The following is a 27,543-nucleotide window of genomic DNA, read 5'->3' as shown; positions in this document are numbered from 1 at the left end:
TGAGTCAATTGCTGTTGTTCAATCCACTCTATGAGGAAGTCTGGTATAGCTTGGGACTTGATGGCTTTCTTTGCCTCAAACTTGATATTTAAAGGGAGAAGTTCAATCGACCATTTTGCCACTCGACCAGTTGTATCTCTGTTATTCAGAATTTCTGACAATGGGGCGTCGGTGACGACTGAAACTGAGTGGTCTAAAAAGTAGTGTGCTACTTTCTTCGTGGTCAGGTAAATCCCATAAACAAGCTTCTGATTATGAGGATATCGCTGCTTGGATGGGGTCAAGACTTCTGAAATGTAATACACAAAGCATTGATCTTTGAAGGCTTTGCCTTCTTCTCCCCGCTCGACCGTGAGCACTGTGCTGACAACTTGTCAAGTGGCTGCGACGTAAAGTAGTAAGGGCTCCTTGCTGAGTGGGGTGGAAAGCAGGGCTTTGAGTTCTTCAAACGCTGCTTCAGCTTCATCATTCCACTCGAATTTGTCAGACTTCTTCATCAATCGGTAAAGAGGCAATGCCTGTTCACCGAGGCGTGAGATGAATCGACTCAATGCAGCCAAACAACCAGTAAGCTTCTGAACATAGCGCACACGTACAAGGTGCTTCATTCGGAGGATTGTGCCAATCTTCTCTGGATTTGCATCAATTCCTCGTTCGGAAATGAGAAAACCGAGTAGCTCTCCGTCTGGGACTTCGAATGTGCACTTTGATGGATTGAGCTTGATATCATATCTTCTTAAGTTGGCAAAGGTTTCAGCAAGGTCAGTTAGTAGGTCGGAACCTTTGCATGACTTAACCACTATGTCATCCATGCATGCTTCCATATTCCGACTGATTTGAGTGAGCAGGCACTTCTGAATCATGCACATGAAAGTGGCACCAGCATTCTTGAGGCCAAAGGGCATAGTAACATAGCAAAAACACCCGAATGAGGTGATGAAAGTTGTCTTTATTTCGTTGGGTCCATACAATCGGATTTGATGGTACCCAGAATAAGCATCCAAAAAGGACATTCGCTCACATCCTGCAGTTGAATCGACTATCTAGTCGATGCAGGGCAGGGGAAAATGATCTTTCGGGCAGTCCCGATTGATGTGCTTGAATTCAATACACATTCGAAGTGATTTATCTTTCTTGGGGACCATAACGACATTGGTGAGCCGCTCGGAGTGGTATATCCCGCGGATGAACTCGGCAGCAAGAAGCTGAGGCACCTCCTCGCCAATCGCCTTTCTTTTCTCCGCGGCGGACCGACGGAGATGCTCCTTAATGGATTTTGCCATTGGGTCGACTCGCAAATGGTGCTCAGCCAGTCCCCTGGGTACACCTCGCATGTTAGATCGCTTCCATGCAAAGATGTCCCAGTTCTCACGAAGGAACTAGATGAGCGCTTCTTCCTATTTGCTCTCGAGTGTCGTTGAGATATGGGTCAGAGCAGCATTGGGGTCGGTCGGGTGAAAGGGGACTGGCTTGGTCTTGCCGGCCGACTGAAATGCGGACTCGAGGCAGGCCTCTTGGCACACAACAAATCACTCAGATATGCTGATTTATGGTACTCTTGAAACTCCATTGTTGCCATCTGCTCATCTGCTATCTTTGTACTGCCTGAAGACAATCTTTGCTCTCTGCCGGTTACTGGTGACCATGATCACGCCTTTGGGGCCAGGAATCTTCATCTTCAGGTACACATAACACGGTCGACCATGAAGCTAGCATAGGCAGGTCTGCCTAGAATGGCATGATAGGCACTTTCGAAATCCACTACCTCAAACATCAACTTTTCCTTGCGGTAATTCTTCTCATTGCCGAAAACCATGTCAAGAGTGATATGACTGAGTGAGTCGGCTTTCTTTCCTGGGATGACTCCATGGAATCACATGTTGCTCTCGCTGAGCTTGGACATTAGGATGCCCATCCCTTTGAGGGCCTCAGCGTACAGGATATTCAAACCACTGCCACCATACATCAAAACCTTGGTCAGTCGGGTGCCCCCAATGACTGGGTCGACCACCAACGCTTGCCTCCCAGGGGTAGCAACGTGTGGCGGGTGGTCGAACTGGTCAAATGTAATAGGGGTTTTCGACCACTTCAATTACCTTAGTGTTGCCGGAGCAACCATGTTCACCTCTCTGTTAATAACTTTCAATCGACTTTTGCTCTCAAGATCAGCAAAAAAATCACCAAGGTGGCATTAACATTGGGGTAACCACCATCATCATCTTTGTCTTCCTCCTTATCAGACTCTTTGTCCTTTTCACTGGGTTGGCATTCTCGGAAGCTCTGGATTAGGAGTCGACACTGTCGAGTCGTATGCTTGGGGAGAATCAGATTCCCCTCCTCATCCTTTTTGGTGTATATATGACACGGCAAATCCATGACATCATTTCCCGCTTGATCCTTCACTTTCTTAGGGATCCAAGGCCCTTTGGGCTTCCCCTTGAACTTGCTTGGTTCAACATTGCTGCCTCGGCAGGGCCTGCTGCCTCAGCCTTTCACTTCTGCTTCCGACTGGAATTTCCTCCTCCTGTGTCCTAGGCGACTGGTCTGTTCTTGCCTCTCCGGAGTCGGTCTTCTTCTTCTTTGCCGTTAGCGTACTTGGTGGCAATCTCCATCATCCGAGCCAGAGACATGTCTCTAGTCCGATCGAACTTCAGATTGAGTTCTCTGTATCAAATGCCTTCTTTAAAGGCACAGACTGCTTGGTGATGTGATACATTCCCCACTGTGTGGTGCAGCGTGATCCATCTCCGGATATAATATCTCAAGGTCTCATTCGGTTTATGCACACAATGTTGCAATTCTGACAAACCAGCAGGTCTCTTGCAGGTGCCCTCAAATGTTCTGGTAAACACTCGGGCCAACTCATCCCAACTCAAAATGCTTCCAGGGGCCAACTAATTCAGCCAGGCCCTGGCAGAACCTTCAAGCATCAGAGGGAGGTGCTTGATGGCCACCTCATCGCTGCCGCCACCAATGTGCACAGCCACTCAGTAGTCTTCCAGCCAAGTGTCGGGCTTTGATTCTCCTGTGAACTTACTGATGCTAGTCGCCAATCTAGAGTTGTGAGGGATCTCAGCGGCTCTGATGGCTCTTCTAAAACACTCAGGGCCAGAAACGTGGACCCTGCTTCCGCTGGGCCTGTATCTATCCAACCCCTCTCAGTATGCTCTGTTCCGGTCGACCAAACCCAGAACAAGGACTAACCTTGCGTCAAAGCCAGGCTCTCTTGGGTCGACTGGAACTCTGCGGTCATTACCATACAGACGCCTGTCATCATACCGCTCAGGCGCGTATGACCCATCCCTTGGAAGGGGAGAAGGCGCTCGACGGTGGTTGTCGCAGGCGTACTCACAATCATACTCTCCATGAGATCTTCCCAGGTGCCGATCTCGACGGTGATCACGATCTTCACGTCACAAAGGCAACCGAGAACTGTGTGTCGACTGAACAGTATCTGCCCTTACTGATCTGCTGTGGATCCTCTACCACGACTGAGAAATGACGGAGTTTAGGTCTCCTGCTGCTCGGAGCAGCGCTCTGATCTGTTCCAAACCCCTTCCAGTTTCTGAACGGGATGACTGAATAGACTCTACGATATGCGCAACAACTGCAAGATTCTAGATCAGAGTGTGGAATACCTAAGTTTCTGGTGGAAACAACTATCATGGACGTCGACTGGACTCGGGGATTAGTCGACGGGCACGCTTGTCGAGAGAATGTTGGCGATTCTCAAAACGAGTGCGCTCAGCCAGCGTGGCCAGGCGCACTGCCTCCAAGGCCCGAGCCTCAGCAGTCTCCCCTACGATGGGGGTCTAGAGGGCCTCCACGTTGCGGCAGTCCAACTCTTCCCTCTGCTGTGAGGTGAGAGGTTGGGGCTGACACTCCTCGTGGCCGAATGATGGGCCATCGCCACCACCGTTGCCGCCGCTGCAATGGAACCCAAGTGGGCTGCGATGGGAGTCGACCATAAGGACTTCTTCCATGGGGTCATAGCTCCCGCTCTCAGAAAATGTGTCTGCAATGTCAATCGACAGGTCGACTCAGTGAAATATGTCGGGCTTGATTTCTGCGACTTGGGGGTGGCCGTCTGACGAGCCACCACATGCTTCACCCACCGCTGGAGCCACGACCGACCAAATCGCTTGCGCGGCATCCAGCGGAGTGACAAGGCGGTGCGAGGACCGACCGATACGGGGTCGACAGTTGCCGAAGGAGGACGCTGCAAGCAATCGTGCGGAAGTGCAACGAACCACGGAACAGGAGAGACTCGACGTCGAGGGGGGCTTTCTGGAGCCAGACGGAGTCGTCGACGACGAAAGTGAGCGCGCCGAGTCAGAACTCGTGGCCCATGATCAAACCGCCGCTGGAAACCATGTTGATGAAGATCGGAGAAAATGCAACCTCGCCGGAAGTCGCTAAGACGCTTTGCCGAATGGTGGGCGCCAACTATCGTGGTACTAAGTCTGATAGTATGAATAGGGGGTACGTATGAGGATGCGAGGCCCTAGCTATGGTGAGGTTGTACAGACGAGTTTACGAGTTTAGGCCCCTCTCGGAGGAGGTAAAAGCCCTACGTCTCGGTGCCCTGAGGCGGTCGACTGGAATATGGGTGTGTGTGTTATAGGGGGTGCAAACCCTTGTCCCAGAGGAGGGGGTGGCTTATATAGAGTGCGCCAGGACCCCAGCCCACCTCAGTTACAGGGGTTCAATCTACATTAAGATAGGTGATACATCTCCAACATATCTATAATTTTTGATTTTTCCATGCTATTATATTACCCGTTTTGGATGTTTATGGGATTTACTCTACACTTTTATATCATTTTTGGGACTAACCTACTAACCGGAGGCCCAGCCCGAATTGCTGTTTTTTTGCCTATTTCAGTGTTTCAAAGGAAAGGAATATCAAACGGAGTCCAAACGGAATGACACCTCTGGGAGCGTTCTTTTTGGAACAAACGCAATCCTGGGAACTCGGAGTGGATGTCAAGCAACGAACAAGGTGGCCACGAGGCTGCCCGGCTTGCCCCCTGGGGGTGGGCGCGCCCCCGACCCTCGTGGGGCCCTCGAGCATCAACCGACCTACTTCTTCCTCCTACATATACCCACGTACCACGAAAACATCCAGGAGCACCACGAAAAACAATTTCCACCGCTGCAACCTTTTGTATCCGCGAGATCCCATCTTGAAGCCTTCACCGGCGCTCCGCCGGAGGGGGAATCAACCATAGAGGGCCTCTACATCATCTCCAAGGCCTCTCCGATGAGTTGTGAGTAGTTTACCACACACCTTCGGGTCCATAGTTATTAGCTAGATGGCTTTTTCTCTCTCTTTGAATCTCAATACAAAGTTCTCCGCGATCTTCTTGGAGATCTATTCGATGTAACTCTTTTTGCGGTGTGTTTGTCGAGATCCGTTGAATTGTGGGTTTATGATCAAGTTTATCTATGAGAAATTTTTGAATCTCCTCTGAATTCTTTTATGTGTGATTAAGTTATCTTTGCAAGTCTCTTAGAATTATCAGTTTGGTTTGGCCTACTAGATTGATCTTTCTTGCAATGGGAGAAGTTCTTAGCTTTGGGTTCAATCTTGTGGTGTCCTTTCCCAGTGACAGCACGGGCAGCAGGTTCTCAATGCGTTACTCTACATCATGTCATCTTTCTTAATGCGTTACTCTGTTCTTCATGAACTTAATACTCTAGATGCTGGCAGGAGTCAGTCAATGTGTGGAATAATAGTAGTAGATGCAGAATCGTTTCGATCTACTTGTTACAGACGTGTTGCCTATATACATGATCATGCCTAGATAATCTCATAACTATGCGCTTTTCTATCAATTGCTCGACAGTAATTTGTTCACCCACCGTAATACTTATGCCATCTTGGGAGAAGCCACTAGTGAAACCTATGGCCCCCTGGTCTATCTTTTATCATATAAGTATTCCATCTACTTTTATTTGCATCTTTTATTTTCCAATCTATATCACAAAAGTACCAAAAATATTTATTTTATCTTATTATCTTTATCAAATCTCACTTTTGCAAGTTACCGTGAAGGGATTGACAATCCCTTTATCGCGTTGGTTGCGAGGTTCTTGTTTGTTTTTGTAGGTGCGTGGGATTTTGAGGAGCCTCCTACTAGATTGATACCTTGGTTCTCAAAAACCGAGGGAAATACTTATGCTACTTTGCTGAATCACCCTTTCCTCTTCAAGGGAAAAACCAACGCAAGCTTAAGACGTAGTAAGAAGGATTTCTGGCGCCATTGCCGGGGAGGTCTTCGCTCAAGTCAAGACATACCAAGTACCCATCACAAACTCATCTCCCTCGCATTACATTATTTGCCATTTGCCTCTCGTTTTCCTCTCCTCCACTTCACCCTTGCCGTTTTATTCGCCCTCTCTTTCCCAATCTCCTCTCTCTTTCGCTTGCCTTTTTGTTTGCTTGTGTGTTGGATTGCTTGTCATGATGGCACAAGATAATACCAAATTGTGTGCTTTTCCAATACCTATAATAATGATTTCCTTAGCACTCCGATTGCTCCTCTTAATGATGTTGAATCTTGTGAAATCAATGCTGCTTTGTTGAACCTTGTTATGAAAGATCAATTCTCCGGCCTTCCTAGTGAAGATGCCGCTACTCATCTAAACAACTTTGTTGATTTGTGTGATATGCAAAAGAAGAAAGATACGGATAATGATATTGTTAAATTGAAATTATTTCCGTTTTCACTTAGAGATCGTGCTAAAACTTTGTTTTTTTCTTTGCCTAAGAATAGTATTGATTCATGGAATAAGTGCAAAGATGCTTTTATCTTAGGAACGATATTATGAATTTTAAACAACTTGATCATGAGCATGTTGACCAATCTTGGGAAAGAATGAAATTAATGATTTGCAATTGCCCTACTCATGGTTTGAACTTATGGATGGTCATACAAAAGATTTATGCGGGATTGAATTTTGCTTCTAGAAATCTTTTATATTCGACCATGGGAGGCACTTTTATGAAAATAACCTTAGGAGAAGCTACTAAACTCCTTGAGAACATTATGGCTAATTATTCTCAATGGCACACCGAAAGATCCACTAGTAAAAAAGTGCACGCTATAGAAGAAATTAATGTTTTAAGTGGAAAGATGGATGAACTGATGAAATTGTTTGCTACTAAGAGTGCTCCTATTGATCCTAATGATATGCCTTTGTCTCCTTTGATTGAGAATAATAATGAATCTATGGATGTGAATTTTGTTGGTAGGAATAATTTTGGTAACAATGCTTATAGAGGAAACTTTAATCCTAGACCGTTCCCTAATAATTCCTCTGATAATTATGGAAATTCCTACAATAATTCTTATGGAAATTTTAATAAGATGCCCTCTGATTTTGAGAATAGTGTTAAAGAATTTATATCTCTCAAAAGAATTTTAATGCTTTGCTTGAAGAAAAATTGCTTATAGTTGATTATTTGGCTAGGAACATTGATAGACTTTCGCTTGATGTTGATTCTTTGAAACATAGATCTATTCCACCTAAGCATGATATCAATGAGTCTCTCAAAGCCATGATAATTTCCATTGATGAGTGCAAAGAAAGAACCGCTAGGTTGCGTGCTAAGAAAGATTGCTTTGTAAAAGTGTGTTCTTCTAGTTTCCATGGAAATAATGATGAAGATCTAAAAGTTATTGGCATGTCCCCTATTAAATCTTTGTTTTACAATATGAATCTTGATAATGATGGGACTGGAGATGAGTCAACTTTAGTTAAAAGGCATCCCAATAATTCGGAGTTTTTAGATCTTGATGCTAAATTTGGTAAAAGTGGGATTGGAGAGGTCAAGCCTTTAAATAGCATTGAACCCACTATGTTGGATTTCAAGTAATTTAATTATGATAATTGTTCTTTAATAGATTGTATTTCCTTGTTGCAATCCATGTTGAATTCTCCTCATGCTTATAGTCAAAAGAAAGCTTTTACCAAACATATTGTTGATGCCTTAATGCAATCTTATGAGGAAAAACTTAATTTGGAAGTTTCTATACCTAGAAAACTTTATTATGAGTGGGAACCTACTATTAAAATTAAAATTAAAGATCATGAGTGCTATGCTTTGTGTGATTTGGGTGCTAGTGTTTCCACGATTCCGAAAACTTTATGTGATGTGCTAGGTTTCCATGATTTTGATGATTGCTCTTTAAATTTGCACCTTGCGGATTCCACCATTAAGAAACCTATGGTAAGGATCAATGATGTTCTTATTGTTGCAAATAGGAATTATGTGCCCGTAGATTTTATCGTTCTTGATATAGATTGCAATCTTTCATGTCCTATTATTCTTGGTAGACCTTTCCTTAGAACGATTGGTGCAATTATTGATATGAAGGAAGGGAATATTAGATTCCAATTTCCATGAAGGAAAGGCATGGAACACTTCCCTAGAAAGAAAGTTAAATTGCCTTATGAATCTATCATGCAAGCTACTTATGAATTAAATGCCAAAGATGGCACTACTTACATCTATCCTCGCTTTTATGCCTAGCTAGCGGCGTTAAACGATAGAGCTATTTGGGAGGCAACCCAATTTTATTTTAGTTTTTTGCTTTTTGCTTCCGTTTAGTAATAAATGTTTCATCTATCCTATGTTTAGATGTGTTTTCATGTTTTAATTAGTGTTTATGCCAAGTAGAACCTATAGGATAACCTACGGTAATAGTTAATTTGATTCTGCTCAAAAACAGAAACTTTTGCACACACAAAAATAATTTTAGTAAATCACAGAAACGTGCTTTTGCGTTGATTCGTTTTGATGTAGAGTCACAAATTGCGCAGGACTTCCTATTTTGGTAGGAATTTTAGAGTTCCCGAAGTATTCGAGAGTTACATATTGCTACAGATTGTTCTGTTTTTGACAGATTCTGTTTTTCGTGTGTTCTTTGCTTATTTTGATGCATCTATGGCTAGTATTGGGGGGTATGAACCATAGAGAAGTTGGAACACAGTAGGTTTAACACCAATATAAATAAAGAATGAGTTAATTAGAATACCTCATGTGGTGGTTTTTCTTTCTTGCACTAATGGAGCTTATGAGATTTCCTGTTGAGTTTTGTGTTGTGAAGTTTTCAAGTTTTGGGTAAAGATTTGATGGACTATGGAATAAGGAGTGGCAAGAGCCTAAGCTTGGGGATGCCCATGGCACCCCAAGATATTCAAGGATAACCAAAAGCCTAAGCTTGGGGATGCCTCAGAAGGCATCCCCTCTTCCATTTTCGTCTATCGGTAACTTTACTTGGAGCTATATTTTTATTCGCCACATGATATGTGTTTTGCTTGGAGGTTTTTGTATGATATTAGTCTTTGCTTTTTAGATTTCCACAATCATCCTTGCTGTACACACGTTTTGGGAGAAACCCACATGATTTAGAATTTATTAGAATACTCTATGTGCTTCACTTATATCTTTTGAGCTAGATAATTTTTGCTTTAGTGCTTCACTTATATCTTTTAGAGCACGGCTGCGCCTTGATTATGTAGAAATTGTTAAATATCTCATGCTTCACTTATATTATTTTGAGAGTCTTTTAGAACAGCATGGTATTTGCTATGGTTATAAAATTGGTCCTAGAATGATGAGCATCCGAGTTGGGTATAATAAAAACTATCATAGAAAGTGAATTGGATGCTATGATCAATTTGATGCTTGATAATTGTTTTGAGATTTGAGGATGGTGATATTAGAGTCATGCTAGTTGGGTAATTATGAATTTAAGGAATACTTGTGTTGAAGTTTGTGATTCCCGTAGCATGCACGTATGGTGAACCGCTTTGTGATGAAGTTGGAGCATAATTTTTTATTGATTGTCTTCCTTATGAGTGACGGTCGGGGACGAGCGATGGTCTTTTCCTACCAATCTATCCCCCTAGGAGCATGCGCGTAGTACTTTGTTTTCAGAGACTTGTAGATTTTTCCAATAAGTATATGAGTTCTTTATGACTAATGTTGAGTCCATGGATTATACGCACTCTTATCCTTCCACCATTGCTAGCCTCTCTTGTGCCGCACAACTTTCGTCGGTACCATACACCCACCATATACCTTCCTCAAAACAGCCACCATACCTACCTATTATGGCATTTCCATAGCCATTCCGAGATATATTGCCATGCAACTTTCCACCGTTCCGTTTATTATGACATGCATCATCATTGTCATGTTGCTTTTGCCTTATCATGTAGTTGACATCGTATTTTTGGCAAGGCCACCTTCATAATTTTTCATACATGTCACTCTTGATTCAATGCATATCCCGGTACACCGCTGGAGGCATTCACATAGAGTCATATTTTGTTCTAAGTATTGAGTTGTAATTGAGTTGTAAATCAATAAAAGTATGATGATCTTCATTATTAGAGCATTGTCCCAAGTGAGGAAAGGATGATGAAGACTATGATTCCCCCACAAGTTGGGATGAGACTTCGGACTTTATTAAAAAAAGAGGCCAAAGAAGCCCACCAAAAAAATAAAAAAATGAGAGAAAAAGAGAGAAGGGACAATGCAACTATCCTTTTACCACACTTGTGCTTCAAAGTAGCACTATGATCTTCATGATAGACAGTCTCCTATGTTGTCACTTTCATATACTAGTGGGAATTTTTCATTATAGAACTTGGCTTGTATATTCCAATGATGGGCTTCCTCAAAATGCCCTAGGTCTTTGTGAGAAAGCAAGTTGGATGCACACTATCGGTGGGAAATGACACCTATGGCATCACAAGAATCCCTACTACGGTTGCGGGGCAGGGAGTTGTGAGAAGAGGAGGATTAGTAACTAGCACAAGGATCGTTTACCCAGGTTCGGGCCGCGAGGAACCTGTAAAACCCTAGTCCTGCTTTGGTGGATGTATTGAGTGTTCTTGAGCTCTTGAACTAGCTACGGTGGCTGCGTGGTTCCAAAGAGCCGAATCCCTCTCCAGTACGCCATGGGCCTCCTTTTATAGTCGAAAGGGGTCGCCATAGTGGCACACAGGAGGTCGAAAGGCCTACATTTAATGTGTAGCTTAGGTGTCCTGTCCCGTCCGTCGTTGTTCCTCCTTGCTTTGACACACGCCCTGGGCAGCGATGCATGCGGCGCATGTAGGCAGGCAAGCAGCTGAGGTGGCGCGATGGTGGAGCCTCCACGAAGATCTGCATGCCGCCACGCAAGTGTGTGCTGAGTTGGCCTGGAAGCTGCATGTTGCCACGCAGGTGCCTGCCCAGCTGGTTGGGCTGGCAGCTGCATGTGAATGGCGGGGGAGACTTGGTTGGTGCGGGCCTGGCAGTGGCCCCGCTGATGCCCCTAGCAAGAGTCTTGCCGGGTTCCCGACAAGGGCCTTGTCGTGGTGCGCTGTCGTCCCCGGCAAGGATCTTGCCGGGGGTCTTGTGGGTTTCCTCGGCAAGGATTTTGTTGAGGATCACTGCCTTCCAATCCTCATCTGATCTTGAATATTCTTTGTCTTCACAAAGATCTGCATGCCACCATGGAGGTGCCTCCTAAGCCCTGGCCCAACGTGGTTGATGGCGTTGGAGACCGTGGGCTCGAGGGTGGCTCGCTCCGCCGGTGTGGGCGAGCCGCCCCGGCAAGGGACTTGCCGGGGCTGCTGAGGCTGCCCCGGCAAGGGTCTTGTCGGGGAAACCTGCTCCGCTCATCTGCTCTCTGTGGTCTCGGTCTTTGGTGTTGTGCTGATTGTCTTATGCCTTCGGCTTCTCTCCGGCTTCCCTCCTTTTCCCTGCTGTGTGCGGCCGTCGCGCGTAGCTCTGATTGCCCGCGCACAAGTAAAGGGGTCAAAAGGAGACCACCTACTTTTGTAAACCGACAGGAGCCCCTAGGCCTAGGCCACACATAGGCGCGACATGTTGTTGGGCCAGGCCCAGAACGGTGCGCGAGCAGGCAGGGTGGATTTTCCATGGTAATTGTTTCTTCCGCTGCACTTCCCCACGACCCGCGTTGAATGCGCGAAGTGGGGATCGCGTGTGTGCGCATGACTGAAGCATGCTGGCGTCATCCTGAGGTGGACAGTAAAGGGGCGGCTTGCGTGTCTCCTCGAGACGGCAGGGCCACTGCTCATTTACTGCCCTTACTTGGGAACCGTCGCTCCACGCGTCCCTTTACTGTCACAGAGTGAATGACAGGTGCACGAGATACGGGAAGTCGCGTGCGCGTGGGTCGATTCCCATGCACCTTCAATTGAGCGGGGAGGGCGGTTGATGGCCGGATTGGCCTAGAGGGGCGGCCGAGCCTTGCCCCCGCCCCTTTACAAAGAGGGGAGCGGGAGGAACGGTGCCTCTCAATCCTTTGTCATCCGCTTCTCCCCATTCCTGCTTCCTCTTTCCTTCTGCCATGGCGAGGGGGCATGGCGACGCTTCATCGATGGCAGCGAGGGTCTCAGCTAGACAATGCATCGCTCCTCCCCAAGAGCTCGTGGCGGCGAAGCCGGTCATTAGAGGGAAGCAGAGGGGGCGAGGTCGAGGCCGTCGCGGCGCTCGAGGGAGAGGAGGACGGGGCGGCAGATTGGCCTCGCCTCTGCCAGTGGCCCCTCCCCCGGTGGAGGGCCACATCGGGGATAACCCTTATGAGTTCTTCATCAGGCTGCGCCAGCCGCCACGCCGTCGTCTTCGCCTCCCGACCCCATTTGCATGGGAGATGGAGCTGGATCCGCCGCAGGTGCTGCGGCTGCATATGAGGGGTAGTGGGAACAGTAGCACATGGGCCAACGTCGAGTTCCCCGCCCCTCACGTCATGTATCATCGCCAAGGGTGGAAGACTTTTTTCCGCGTCCATAGCCTGACAGAGGGGCTCACTCTCCATTTCAAATTAACGGAGAGCGTTCTCCTCTCCATCAAGGTCTTTGGGCACTTTGGGACTCGCGTAGGTACTGCATGGAGAGCTCCTCTGACGATGATGATTCCTCCTCGAGCGACAGTGGCCAGGAGGACAGCGGCAGCAATGACGAGGGTAGCGGGCAGCAGGATGACGGGTCCGACTAAGCGTCGGGCGACGCTTCGGGCGACACTGGCGACCCCCATCATCCGTATCGCCGGCTCCTTGAACTTCTTGGGTCATCTCCTTGGGCGGCTGGCGTTGGGAGGCTACGGAAGAGGAAGAGGGCGGGTGGTAAGGCCGTTAGGTCGGAGTACGCGGGCACCGACGCCTTCGTCGCGTATTGACGTCCAGCCGCCTCGTCTTCGAGCTCTTCCCCCGGCACCGTCATCACCAGCCAGCCTTCGGACGCCACCGAGATGTTCTCTTGGTGCTTTCTGCCGCTCGTAGCTCGCCTAGGCGCCCCTTTCCCCCCTTTTCGCTTCCGTGACCTGCCTCCTGAGGAGAGGGACAAGAAAGGGATTACGGGCATCTTATGTTTTTTAGTCTGTAAGCCTTCAGGCCTTCGTTAAATTTAGAACTTGTAATCCCTTACTCATGTTTTTCATTCCGTATGAACTGTACATGTACGGGATGTTTTTAATGAAAAAGGGATGTTTGTCGGGTTTTTTGTTCATGGGTGAAACCCGCGACAAGGAGCGAATCCTCGTTACTATTTAAGATAAACGTTTTTTGCACGGCAACAGGCCTTGCCGTCCCCCCACTTTGCTCGACCTTTCTCGCGCCCTTGGTAGAGGTAGAGATGAGGTGGGCTTAGGCTCCTGGTTCCATTTCCTTGCTGCCGCGACTACAACCAAATACGTCCCTGGAGATAATCCTTGGGTACAAAAAAAGGGGGAGCATGATAGCCTAGAAATAAAACGAGGTTTCACATATCCCAGTTCCATATCGAAATGCATGATAGAGGATACAAGACTTATCTGGATCTGCAGCCTCCGGCAACCTTGGCTTGCCGCGGTTGGATCCTTGTACTTGCAGCCCCCAGCAACTTTGGTTTGCTGGGGTCGGGATGCCGGTCCGTTCCCTTTCTTGCAAACAGCTTGACAGAAGTGCTTATGTGCCCTGCAAACCAAAGAGGACATAAAAGAATAGAGAGACGCGCACTCAACCTATAAGCTAGGGGTTAGCCGCCACTATGCACTATCAACCCTAACCAAGGAAGAGACTCGACCTAGCATGCATGCTATAACTTAGGGCACCGGCGCTTCGTTTATTTATGCTCAGGGTCTGCGCCTTGACGGCAAGGCTTGTACAAAAGGTGGCTTGCCGGGAGGCCCGACAGTCGCGCCTTATGGGTAAAACTTGCAAAGATGCTCGATGTTCCAGGAGTTGCTCACTGGAATGGCATCTTCGGTCTCCAGGAAGACTACGCCGGGCCTGGTGACTCGTGTTACCCGATAAGGGCCTTCCCACTTCGGCGTCAACTTGTTGGAATTCTTGGCTGACTAAATGTGCAGAAGAACAAGGTCGCCTTCCTCAAAGCTCCGGGCATGAACCTTGCGGCTATGGTAGCGGCGCAAGGCTTGCTGGTAGCGTGCTGCTCTCACAGCCACCCGGAGACGATCTTCCTCAAGGAGCATTGCGTCATCTTGCCGCAGTCGCTCTTGCTCAAGCTCATCATAAGTGAGCACTCGAGGTGACCCGTATATGAGTTCCATGGGGAGAACTGCTTCTGCCCCGTAGATCAGGGCAAAGGGTGTCTAGCCGGTGGCTCGATTTGGCGTTGTTTTGATCAACCAAAGAACCGTGGGCAACTCGTCAATCCAGCGCCTTCATTCTTGCGCAGCCTGTCAAAAGTCTTCGTTCTTAAGCCTCGCAGAACTTCAACATTTGCTCTCTCCGCTTGGCCGTTACTCCGTGGGTGTGCCACGGAAGCAAAATAGACCTTGCTGCCGAGATCCTCAATGTATTCAATGAAGGCATGGCTTGTGAACTGTGTGCCATTGTCGGTGATCATCCTGTTGGGTACCCCAAAACAGCAAACTAATCCCTTGAAGAACTTGATGGCTGACTGCGTTGTCACCTTCCTCACTGCTTCCACCTCTGGCCACTTTGTGAACTTTTCGATTGCAACATACAAGTAATCAAAGCCCCCGACGGCACGAGGGAAAGGGCCCAATATGTCGAGCCCCCAAACTGAGAAGGGCTAGGAGAGAGGGATGGTTTGAAGGGCTTGAGCTGGTTGATGAAGCTTCTTTGAATGGATCTGGCACGCTTCACACTTGGTTACTAGTGACATCGCATCCTGGAGGGCAGTGGGCCAGAAGAAACCTTGCCGGAAAGCCTTGCCAGCAAGGGCCCTCGACCCTACTTGGGAGCCACATATGCCTCCATGTGTCTCTGCCAACAGCCGTAGTCCTTCCTCCCGGGAGATGCAGTTCAATTTCACCCCATTCGGTCTTTTTCGGTACAAGACATTGTCAATGAATTGGTATAGAGCAGACCGGCGGGCTACTCTCTCTACCTCTTCCTGCTCCTTAGGAAGCTCTCCTTTTTGGAGGAATCAGATGGTGTGCTGCACCCATGCCGGATCCCGCGGCTCGATGACAAGGACCAAAGGCATCTCTTTTGCCACGGGAGCGGCCGTCTCTACGGCTATGGCCTGAGGCCTTGCTGGAGTCGGTTGCCCCGCGGCAGGATCGGCATCCACGGCAGCATCTTCGCCAGCGGCTCTTGGAGCTCGATGGGGAAGTACTTGCCGGGGCCTAGCTTCCTCCGCTTGTTCTACCTGGTTGATGGTTCGACGGATGGTTGAGTTAACCAAAGCACAAAAGTACCTGGTTCCACAGGTAGCTTGAGGGCAGCGTGTTTTGTCAGGTAGTCAACGATGTCGTTTTCCGTCCGAGGGACATGCTCTGCTTGTATACCAACAAAGCGCTCCTCCACTTTCCTCACCTCATCCACGTAAGCTTCCATCAACGGGCTTTGATAATCTTAGTTGATTTGCCTGACGATGAGTTGTGAATCACCCCTGACGGTGAGCTTTTTGACTCCGAGGTCCGCCGTGATCCTGAGACCGGCAAGAAAGCACTCATACTCGATGGTGTTGTTAGTTGACATCTCCCGGGGAAAGTGCATTTGGATGACATACTTGAGGTGCTCTCCAGTGGGTGCGACAATCTTGTAGCTAAAAAGCCCCATCAAAGTACATGATCCAGTTGCCGCTTGTTTCCTTGCCGGGGAGAGTGGTCTCCTGTACCTCTTCGTTGGGTGTTGAGGTCCATTCTGCAACGGACTGCACCAAGATTCTGCTCTGAATCGTTGAGGTGCTTTTGAACTTTAAACCGAAACTCGACACCTCCAGGGCCCATTCCACGATCCTCCCTGTTGCATCTGGGTTATGCATTATCCGTTGCAATGGGAGGTGGGTGACCATAGTGATCTCGTGCGCTTGGAAGTAATGATGCAGCTTCCTCGAGGCCATAAGGAGGCCAAAGAGCAGTTTTTGCACACCTGAGTACCTCGACCTAGCCCCCTGCAAGAGGGAGCTGACGAACTAAACTGGGTGCTGCACCATTTTCTTCTTCTGCGCCACTTCACTCGGTCACGCGGGCCCTGTCACACTAGCGCCAGCCTCAGCGAGGGACTCGGTCTTTCCGAGACTGAGCCCTGCAGGGGAGGGTTCCGGTTCACCATCCGTTGACTCTTCCACTATCGCTGCCTCTTCGTCGACCTCTCTCTGCGCCACTAGTGCGGAGCTAACCACCTGATTCGTTGCCTCTAGGTACAGCAGCAACGGTTCTTGTGGTTTGGGCGCAACCAGCACTGTGGTAGAGGAGAGGTACTTCTTCAAATCTTGCAACGTTGCCACGACCTCCAGGGTCAACTCCATTGGGCCCGTCTTCTTCAAGATCTTGAAAATGGGAAGGGCACGCTCCGCGGACTTGGAGATGAATCTGCTCATGGCGGCAACGCATCCAGTGAGCCGACGCACATCTTTGATCCATTTAGGTGCCTCAATCTACTCGATGGCCTTGATCTTGTTTGGGTTTGCCTCAATCCCGTGCTGCGACACAAAGAAATCGAGAAGCTTGCCGGACGGGACACCAAAGACACACTTCTCAGGGTTCAATTTGAGGTTGATCTTGCGCAGGTTTGCAAATGTTTCCTCCAGATCTTGCACAAGTGTTGCTTTGTCCTTGGTTTTGACCAATATGTCATCCATATAAGCTTCCATATTTCTATGTAGCTGGGGCTCAAAACCAATTTGGACTGCCCTTGCAAAGGTTGAGCCAGCACTCTTCAACCCGAAAGGCATCCGTAAAAAGCAATAGGTACCACATGGGGTGATGAATGTTGTCTTCTCCTCGTCTTCTTTCGTCATGAAGATCTGGTGGTACCCTGAGTAGGCATCGAGGAATGATAACAGGTCACACCCAGCCGTGGAGTCGACAATCTGATTGATGTGCGGTAACGGGAAGGGATCCTTTGGACAAGCCTTATTGATGTCTGTGTAATCAATAGACAGTCTCCACTTCCCGTTTGCCTTGCGCACCACTACCGGGTTTGCCAACCACATTGGATGGAGAACTCCCCTTACCAAGCCTGCCGCCTCTAGTTTTTTGATCTCCTTCGTGATGAACTCCTGCCTTTCCAGAGCTTGCTTCCCAACCTTCTGGTTGACTGGCCGTGCATGAGGACAGGCAGCAAGATGGTGCTCAATCACTTCACTGGGAATGCGCGGGGATGTCGGAGGCTTGCCATGCAAACACATCGACATTCGCCCGCAGGAAAGTGACGAGCTCGCTTCCTCTTTGCTGTCGACGGTGGATCTTATGGTAAAAGCTCCCCCCATGCCGTCCTCCTTGACGGGCACCTTCTTGGTCTCTAGTGGTGCAGCTCTAGACTTCTTGCTCTTGCCGGTGGAGCTCTCTGGCACATCCTCAACGGGAGCACAACACCCCGAAGAGGTGCGCTTGCCGGAGTGGTGTGAGGGGTCTCGCCGGTCTTTTTCCCTCCCGGGGCTCCATCGGCATGAGCAGTTGCCTTGGTGGCGGCTGCTGCAACTGCTTCCCGGTAGCGTTGGTCGGCACAAATCAACGCGTCTTTCTTGTCGGAGGGGACGGTGATGATGTTCATCGGCCCCAACATCTTCAGCGTGTTGTAGGCGTAATGTGAAGCCGCCATAACTTTGCTAGTGCCGGGCGGCCGAGGATCCCGTTGTAGGGAAAGGGGATCTCGACTACATCAAAGACAATCCTCTCCGTCCTGTGGTTCAGCTCGCCTCTGAATGTCACGGGCAGCGTGACCTTTCCCTTCGGCTGGCTCCTCCCTGGGTTGAACCCTTGGAATGTGCCCGTCTCCTCAAGGTCTTCATCAGGGATCTGTAGCCTCTTGATCACAATAGGCGAGATCAAGTTCAGACCGGCCCTGCTGTCAACCAGCATCTTCGTCATCTTGAGGTTGCGGATTGTTGGTAAGACCAACAATGGAAAGCACCCGACCGTAGTAGTGCGGTCAGGATGGTCCTCGGTGTCAAAGATGATAGGCGTGCTGGACCACATCAGCGGCTTCCGTGTGTTGAGCGACGGCTCCATCGCTGTGATCTCACGCGCCCACTGCTTGAGCTGACGGTGGGATGTATGCAGTGAGGCACCACCATCGATGCACATGGCTTCTGTGGCTTTCTGGAACTTGCCTTGGGTTTCTTGGTGGCGCCGGTATTGTCGGACCCCTCGACGGCAAGCACGGTCTTGCCCTTGCGCTTCCTGTTACGGCGCCGACCCTTCTTTGCCGGGTGGCGGTATCATCTGTGGAGTCAGTTTCCGCGCCGGCGTCTTCGCCGGGGTACTTCCTTCCCTCTTTAGCGCGAGCGCACCGATCGGCCAGAACATAAAGTTCGGCCACATCCTTCATCTTGTTCATTGCCAGCTCCTCACGCATCTTAAAATTGCGCACATTCTGATGGAATGCACTGATCACGGCGGTAGGATGAACGTCGGGGATGTTGTACTACACTCGGCTGAACCTTTGGATGTACTTGCGCAAGTTTTCTCCTTCCTTCTAGGGGATGATATGCAAATCACTCGCCTGGCCATGAGCTTGGTGGCCTCCAGTAAAGGCGCCAACAAACTCATGACATAGATCCGCCCAAGAAGAAATGGAGTCCACCGGCAAGTGCATAAACCATTACATAACATTGGGCTTGAGTGCCAATGGGGAGTAATTGGCAAGAACCTTGTCGTCATGAGCCCCAGCAGCTGGCATCGGGATGGTGTAGATGCTGAGGAACTCCGACAGGTGAGTCTTGCCATTGTACTTCTCTCCAACGTCGGGCTTGAACGTGTTGTGGGAGGGCCGCTAGAACTACCGTAGCTCACGGGTGAAGGCCGGACAACCCACCTCATAAGGTAGGCCACCATAGCCTCCCGGTGATGGGTGGTCCGTAGTGGGCCCTGCCCGCCTGTTCGAATGGTGGTGCGCATCACGCCGGCGCTCGATGGTGATTCAAGTGTATTCATGAGCTCGCTCCCGAAGAACTTGGCATTGGTCGCGGTGGTTTCGCGGGTCGGACGACGCTATGGAGATATCATCATGAGTGTTGTCGCAACGGACCGACACCCGCGGTGGCCGGTATGGAGGAGGGGAGTGCACCGCGTCCGCATCGCCTCTGGCCCGACCTCCACTGGCATGCAGTGGCTCAATGGAGCAACGGCCTACGGGTCCCGCCGGCCGTAACTAATTGTTGTTAGTGATGCCGATGAGGCTCCGGATGGTGGCCCTCCATTCGTCAAGCTGCTCTGCAGCGGGAGGAAAGGCGAGGAGCAGCTGCGCGCGTGCTAGAGCTTCTGCTGGTGTTGGCGGCGGCGAAAGCTGTGTGGACCGCGATGCGCCTCGACTTCTAACCGGGTTAGAAGGAGCCCCATCACGACCCAACAGCCGTTTGCCATCTCCGCCAGCACCTCGGCGTGCATGCTGGCCCTCCTCATCCTGTGAAGGGCGCATGGGACTCTTCCCAGGGCGGTGCCCAGGGTCACCAGCAGGGCGGTGCTTCTCATCGCGCATGACCTGAGAAGTGCGCGCCGTGGCACCATTATTGGTGTCTTGGAGGTCGCCACGCCGCCGTCTGGCGGCACGACGACGCCCCTAGAGGGCCCCGTGCCACCTGTGGGGGGTCGACTCCGTCTTTGGAACCCGCGACGCGTGCTCGTCGCCTGGCGTAGGAACAACGCCGCTCACCAGGCCTGGACTGCCAGGGTGATGTGGATGTTTGCGGGCCGCGCCACGGGTTCTCTCTATGACTGGCCCGCTACTGGTCCGCACCTGTACTGGCAGTCCGGTTCCAGACGAACCGATCACCGTGGTCGTCTTCTTCTTAGGAGCCATGGCGATGAAGAACTGCTATGCCAACTACTAGACCAGATTCTCACAATTGCACCCCCTGCCTGGCGCGCCAAAGATGTCGGTGGGAAATGACACCTATGGCATCACAAGAATCCCTACTACGGTTGCGGGGCAGGGAGTTGTGAGAAGAGGAGGATTAGTAACTAGCACAAGGATCGTTTACCCAGGTTCGGGCCGCGAGGAACCTGTAAAACCCTAGTCCTGCTTTGGTGGATGTATTGAGTGTTCTTGAGCTCTTGAACTAGCTACGGTGGCTGCATGGTTCCAAAGAGCCAAATCCCTCTCAAGTACGCCATGGGCCTCCTTTTATAGTCGAAAGGGGTCGGCACAGTGGCACATAGGAGGTGGAAAGGCCTATAGTGCTACGAGCTTATCGCTCGTATTATAGGAAAAGACGCATTTAATGCGTAGCTTAGGTGTCCCCTTGCTTCATCGGGGATGGGGGCATGGCCCATCCCGTCCGTCGTCGCTCCTCCTCGCTTTGACACGCGCCCTGGCCAGCGATGCACGCGGCGTCATGTAGGCAGGCAAGTAGCTGAGGTGGCACAATGGAGGAGGATCCATGAAGATCTGCATGCCACCACGCAGGTGTGTGCTGAGTTGACCTGGAAGCTGCATGTTGCCATGCAGGTGCCTGCCCAGCTGGTTGGGCTGGCAGCTGCATGTGAGCGGTGGTGGAGACTTTGTTGGTGCAGGTCTGGCAGTGGCCTCGCTGATGCCGCTAGCAAGGGTCTTGCCGGGTGGCCCAGCAAGGGCCTTGCCGTGGCGCGCTGTCATCCTCGGCAAGGATCTTGCCGGGGGTCTTGTGGGTTTCCTCGGCAAGGATTTTGTCGAGGGTCATTGCCTTCCAATCCTCATATGATCTTGAATATTCTTTGTCTTCACAAAGATCTGCATGCCACCATGGAGGTGCCTCCTGAGCCCTGGCTCAACGTGGTTGATGGTGTTGGAGAACGTGCACTCGAGGGTGGCTCGCTCCGCTGGTGTGGGCAAGACGCCCCGGCAAGGGGCTTGCCGGGGCTGCCCTGGCAAGGGTCTTGCCGGGGAAACCTGATCCGCCCATCTGCTCACTATGGTCTCGATCTTTGGTGTTGCGCTGATTGTCTTGTGCCTTCGGCTTCTCTCCGGCTCCCCTCCTTTGCCCTGCTGTGTCCGGCCGTGGCGCGCGGCTCTGATTGCCCGTGCACAAGTAAAGGGGTCAAAAGGAGAGCCCCTACTTTTGTACACCGACACATACCCACTTAGTTTCTTTTATTGAGCTTTCATACATTTATACCTCTAGTGCATCCGTTGCATGGAAATCCCTACTCACTCACATTGATATCTATTAATGGGCATCTCCATAGCCCGTTGATACGCCTAGTTGATGTGAGACTATCTTATCCTTTTTTGTCTTCTCCACAACCACCATTCTATTCCACATATAATGATATGTCCATGGCGCATGCTCATGTATTGCGTGAAAGTTGAATTTTTTTGAGAATACTGAAGTATGAACTAGTTGCTTGGCTTGTCATCGGGGTTGTGCATGATTAAATACTTTGTGTGATGAAGATATAGCATAGCCAAACTATATGATTTTGTAGGGATAACTTTCTTTGGTTATGCTATTTTGATAAGACATGATTATTTGTTAGTATGCTTCAAGTATAACTATTTTTATGTTTTATAAGCTTTTATCTTGAATCGTTTGGATCTGAACAATCACGCCACAATAAAGAAAACTACATTGAGAATTATGCTAGGTAGCATTCCACATCAAAAATTCTATTTTTATCATTTACCTACTCAAGGACGAGCAGGAATTAAGCTTGGGGATGCTTGATACGTCTCCATCGTATCTATAATTTTTCATTGTTCCATGTTATTATATTTCCCATTTTGGATGTTATGGGCTTTAATCTACACTTTTATATCATTTTTGGGACTAACCTTCTAACCGGAGGCCCAGCCCGAATTGCTGTTTTTTTGCCTATTTCAGTGTTTCGAAGGAAAGGAATATCAAACGGAGTCCAAACGGAATGAAACCTTCGGGAGTGATCTTTTTGGAACAAACGCAATCCAGGGAACTTGGAGTGGATGGCAAGCAATGGACAAGGCGGCCACGAGGGTGCCCGACGCGCCCCTTGGGGGTGGGCGCGCCCCCACCCTCTTGGGCCCCTCGAGCGTCAACCGACCTACTTCTTCCTCCTACATATACCCACGTACCCCGCAATCCAGGAGCACCATGAAAAACTATTTCCACTGCCGCAACCTTCGGTATCCGCGAGATCCCATCTTGGAGCCTTCACCGGCTTTCCGCCGGAGGGGGAATCGACCACGGAGGGCCTCTACATCATCTCCAAGGCCTCTTCGATGAGTTGTGAGTAGTTTACCACAGACCTTCGGGTCCATAGTTATTAGCTAGATGGCTTTTTCTCTCTCTTTGAATCTCAATACAAATTTGTCCTCAATCTTCTTGGAGATCTATTCGATGTAACTCTTTTTGCGGTGTGTTTGTCGAGATCCAATGAATTGTGGGTTTATGATCAAGTTTATCTATGAGAAATATTTGAATCTCCTCTGAATTCTTTTATGAGTGATTAAGTTATCTTTGCAAGTCTCTTCGAATTATCAGTTTGGTTTGGCCTACTAGATTGATCTTTCTTGCAATGGGAGAAGTGCTTAGCTATGGGTTCAATCTTGCAGTGTCCTTTCCCAGTGACAGCAGGGGCAGCAAGGCACGTATTGTATTGTTGCCATCGAGGATAAAAAGATGGGGTTTATATCATATTGCTATTGGGGAACGTAGCAGAAATTCAAAATTTTCTATGCATCACCAAGATCAATCTATGGATAGACTAGCAACGAGAGAGAGGGGAGTGCATCTTCATACCCTTGAAGATCGTGATGCGGAAGCGTTACAAGAACGCGGATGAGGGAGTCGTACTCGCGGCGATTCAAATCGCGGAAGATCCAATCTAACGCCGAACGGACGGCGCCTCCGCGTTCAACACACGTACAGCCCGGGGACGTCTCCTCCTTATTGATCCAGCAAGGGGAGAGGAGAAGTTGAGGGAGAGCTCCGGCAGCACGACGGCGTGGTGGTGGAGCTTGCAGTTCTCCGGCAGGGCTTCGCCAAGCACTACTGAGGAGGAGGAGGTGTTGGGGAGGGAGAGGGCTATGCCAAGGGAAGGGGTGAAGCTCCCATGCGCCTCCCCACTATATATAGGGGTGGAGGGGGCTGGTTTCTTTCCCTCCAGGTCCATTGGGGTGTTGGCAAAGGTGGGAGGAAAGAAATCCCATCATTTCCTTCCCCACCGATTGTTATCCCCCTTTTTAGGGATCTTGATCTTATCCCTTCGGGATATGATCTTATTCCTTCTAAGGGGGGATCTTGGTGTGCCTTGACCAGGGGTGTGGGACCTTGCCCCCACTACCCACGTTCATGTGGGTCCCCCATGCAGGTAGGCCCCACTCCGGAACCTTCTAGAACCTTCCCGGTACAATACCGAAAAATCCCGAATATTTTCCGGTGGCCAAAATAGGACTTCCCATATATAAATCTTTACCTCCGGACCATTCCGGAACTCCTCATGACATCCAGTATCTCATCCAGGACTCCGAACAACGTTTGGTAACCGCACACTAATTCCCATAACAACTCTAGCGTCACCGAACCTTAAGTGTGTAGACCCTATGGGTTCGGGAATCATGCAGACATGACCGAGACAGCTCTGTGGCCAATAACCAACATGGGATCTGGATACCCATGTTCGCTCCCACATGTTCCACGATGATCTCATCGGATGAACCACGATGTCAAGGATTCAAGCAATCCCGTATACAATTCCCTTTGTCAATCGATACGTTACTTACCCAAGATTCGATCGTCGGTATCCCAATACCTTGTTCAATCTCGTTACCGGCAAGTCACTTTACTCGTTCCGTAATGCATGATCCCATGACTAACTACTTAGTCGCATCAAGCTCATTATGATGATGCATTATCGAGTGGGCCCAGAGATACCTCTCCGTCTCACGGAGTGACAAATCCCAGTCTCAATTCGTGCCAACCCAACAGACACTTTCGGAGATACCCGTAGTGCACCTTTATAGCCACCCAGTTACGTTGTGACGTTTGGCACACCCAAAGCATTCCTACGGTATCCGGGAGTTGCACAATCTCATGGTCTAAGGAAATGATACTTGACATTAAAAAAGCTTTTAGCAAACGAACTACACGATCTTGTGCTATGCTTAGGATTGGGTCCTGTCCATCACATCATTCTCCTAATGATGTGATCCCGTTATCAATGACATCCAATGTCCATGGTCAGGAAACCATGACCATCTGTTGATCAATTGTAACGCCCCGGATCCAATGCGCCAGGTGTCCTTCAGTTATTCGCCGTCGTTGCCATGTCATTGTAGGGGAACGTTGCAGAAAATTAAAATTTTTCCTACGGTTTCACCAAGATCCATCTATGAGTTCATCTAAGCAACGAGTCAAGGGAGTGAGTTTGCATCTACATACCACTTGTAGATCGAGTGCGGAAGCGTTCAAGGGGATGGTGATGATGGAGTCGTACTCGTCGTGATTCAGATCACCGATGACCAAGTGCTGAACGGACAGCACCTCCGCGTTCAACACACGTACGGTATGGGCGACGTCTCCTCTGTCTTGATCCAGCAAGGAGGAAGGAGAGGTTGAGGAAGACAGCTCCAACGGCAGCACGACGGCGTGGTGTTGTTGGTGCAGCAGTACTCCGACAGGGCTTCGCCAAGCACGTACGGAGGAGGAGAGGTGTTGGGAGGGGAGGGGCTGCGCCTTGGCTTGGGTGTTCAGCCCTCCGCTCACCCCTCTATTTATAGGGGAAGGGGCAAAGGGGGCCGGCCCCTCTAGATGGGATCTAGAGGGGGGCGGCGGCCAGGGAGGGGGGACTTGCCCCCCAAGCAAGGGGGGGCGCCCCCTCTATGGTTCCCCCCCAACCCTAGGTGCATGGGCCCAAGGGGTGGGGGCTCCCAGCCCTCCAGGGGCTGGCTCCTACCCCAAGCAGCCCATGTGGCCCCCCGGGAGGGGTGGCCCCTCTCGGTGGACCCCCGGAACCCTTCTGGTGGCCCCGGTACAATACTGATATGCCCCCGAAACTTTCCGATGTCCGTTTGACAACTTCCCATATATAAATCTTTACCTCCGGACCCTTCCGGAACTCCTTGTGACGTCCGGGATCTCATCCGGGACTCCGAACAACCTTCGGTAATCACATACAAGTCTTCCTAATAACCCTAGCGTCACCGAACCTTAAGTGTGTAGACCCTACGGGTTCGGGAGACATGCAGACATGACCGAGATGGCTCTCAGGTCAATAACCAACAGCGGGATCTGGATACCCATGTTGGTTCCCACATGCTCCTCGATGAAGTCATCGGATGAACCACGATCTCGAGGATTCAAACAACCCCGTATACTATTCCCTTTGTCAATCGGTACGTTACATGCCCGAGACTCGATCGTCGGTATCCCAATACCTCGTTTAGTCCCGTTACCGGCAAGTCACTTTACTCGTACCGTAATGCATGATCCCGTGACCAACCACTTGGTCACTTTGAGCTCATTATGATGATGCATTACCGAGTGGGCCCAGAGATACCTCTCCGTCATACGGAGTGACAAATCCCAGTCTCGATCCATGTCAACCCAACAGACACTTTCGGAGATACCTGTCGTGTACCTTTATAGTCACCCAGTTACGTTGTGACATTTGGTACACCCACAGCACTCCTACGATATCCGGGAGTTACACGATCTCATGGTCTAAGGAAGAGATACTTGACATTGAAAAAACTCTAGCAAAACGAACTACACGATCTTGTGCTATGCTTAGGATTGGGTCTTGTCCATCACATCATTCTCCTAATGATGTGATCTCGTTGTCAATGACATCCAATGTCCATAGTCAGGAAACCATGACTATCTGTTGACCAACGAGCTAGTCAACTAGAGGCTCACCAGGGACGTATTGTGGTCTATGTATTCACACATGTATTACGATTTCCGGATAATACAATTATAGCATGAATAAAAGACAATTATCATGAACAAGGAAATATAATAATAATCCTTTTATTATTGCCTCTAGGGCATATTTCCAACAGTCTCCCACTTGCACTAGAGTCAATAATCTAGTTACATTGTGATGAATCGAACACCCATAGAGTTCTGGTGTTGATCATGTTTTGATCGCGAGAGAGGTTTAGTCAACGGATCTGCGACATTCAGATCCGTATGTACTTTGCAAATATCTATGTCTCCATCTTGAACATTTTCACGGATGGAGTTGAAACGACGCTTGATGTGCCTGGTCTTCTTGTGAAACCTGGGCTCCTTGGCAAGGGCAATAGCTCCAGTGTTGTCACAGAAGAGTTTGATCGGCCCCGACGCATTGGGTATGACTCCTAGGTCGGTGATGAACTCCTTCACCCAAATAGCTTCATGCGCTGCCTCCGAGGCTGCCATGTACTCCGCTTCACATGTAGATCCCGCCACGACGCTCTCCTTGCAGCTGCACCAGCTTACTGCTCCACCATTCAACATATACACATATCCGGTTTGTGACTTAGAGTCATCCAGATCTGTGTCGAAGCTAGCGTCGACGTAACCCTTTACGGCGAGCTCTTCGTCACCTCCATAAACGAGAAACATGTCCTTTGTCCTTTTCAGGTACTTCAGGATATTCTTGACCGCTGTCTAGTGTTCCTTGCTGGGATTACTTTGGTATCTTCCTACCAAACTTACAGCAAGGTTTACATCAGGTCTGGTACACAGCATGGCATACATAATAGATCCTATGGCTGAAGCATAGGGGGTGACACTCATCTCTTCTTTATCTTTTGCCGTGGTCGGGCATTGAACCGAGCTCAATCTCACACCTTGCAATACAGGCAAGAACCCCTTCTTAGACTGATCCATTTTGAACTTCTTCAAAATCTTATCAAGGTATGTGCTTTGTGAAAGACCTATGAGGCGTCTCGATCTATCCTTGATGCCTAATATATAAGCAGCTTCTCCAAGGTCCTTCATCGAAAAATACTTGTTCAAGTAGGCCTTAATGCTGTCCAAGAATTCTATATCATTTCCCATCAAGAGTATGTCATCTACATATAATATGAGAAATGCTACAGAGCTCCCACTCACTTTCTTGTAAACGCAGGCTTCTCCGTAAGTCTGCATAAACCCAAACGCTTTGATCATCTCACCAAAGCGAATGTTCCAACTCCGAGATGCTTGCACCAGCCCATAAAT

The sequence above is a fragment of the Triticum aestivum genome, chromosome 3B, assembly GCF_018294505.1.
Source record: "Triticum aestivum cultivar Chinese Spring chromosome 3B, IWGSC CS RefSeq v2.1, whole genome shotgun sequence".
Lineage (NCBI taxonomy): Eukaryota > Viridiplantae > Streptophyta > Magnoliopsida > Poales > Poaceae > Triticum > Triticum aestivum.
The sequence above is the reverse complement of the archived record's forward strand: the minus strand, read 5'-3'. Positions refer to the sequence as shown.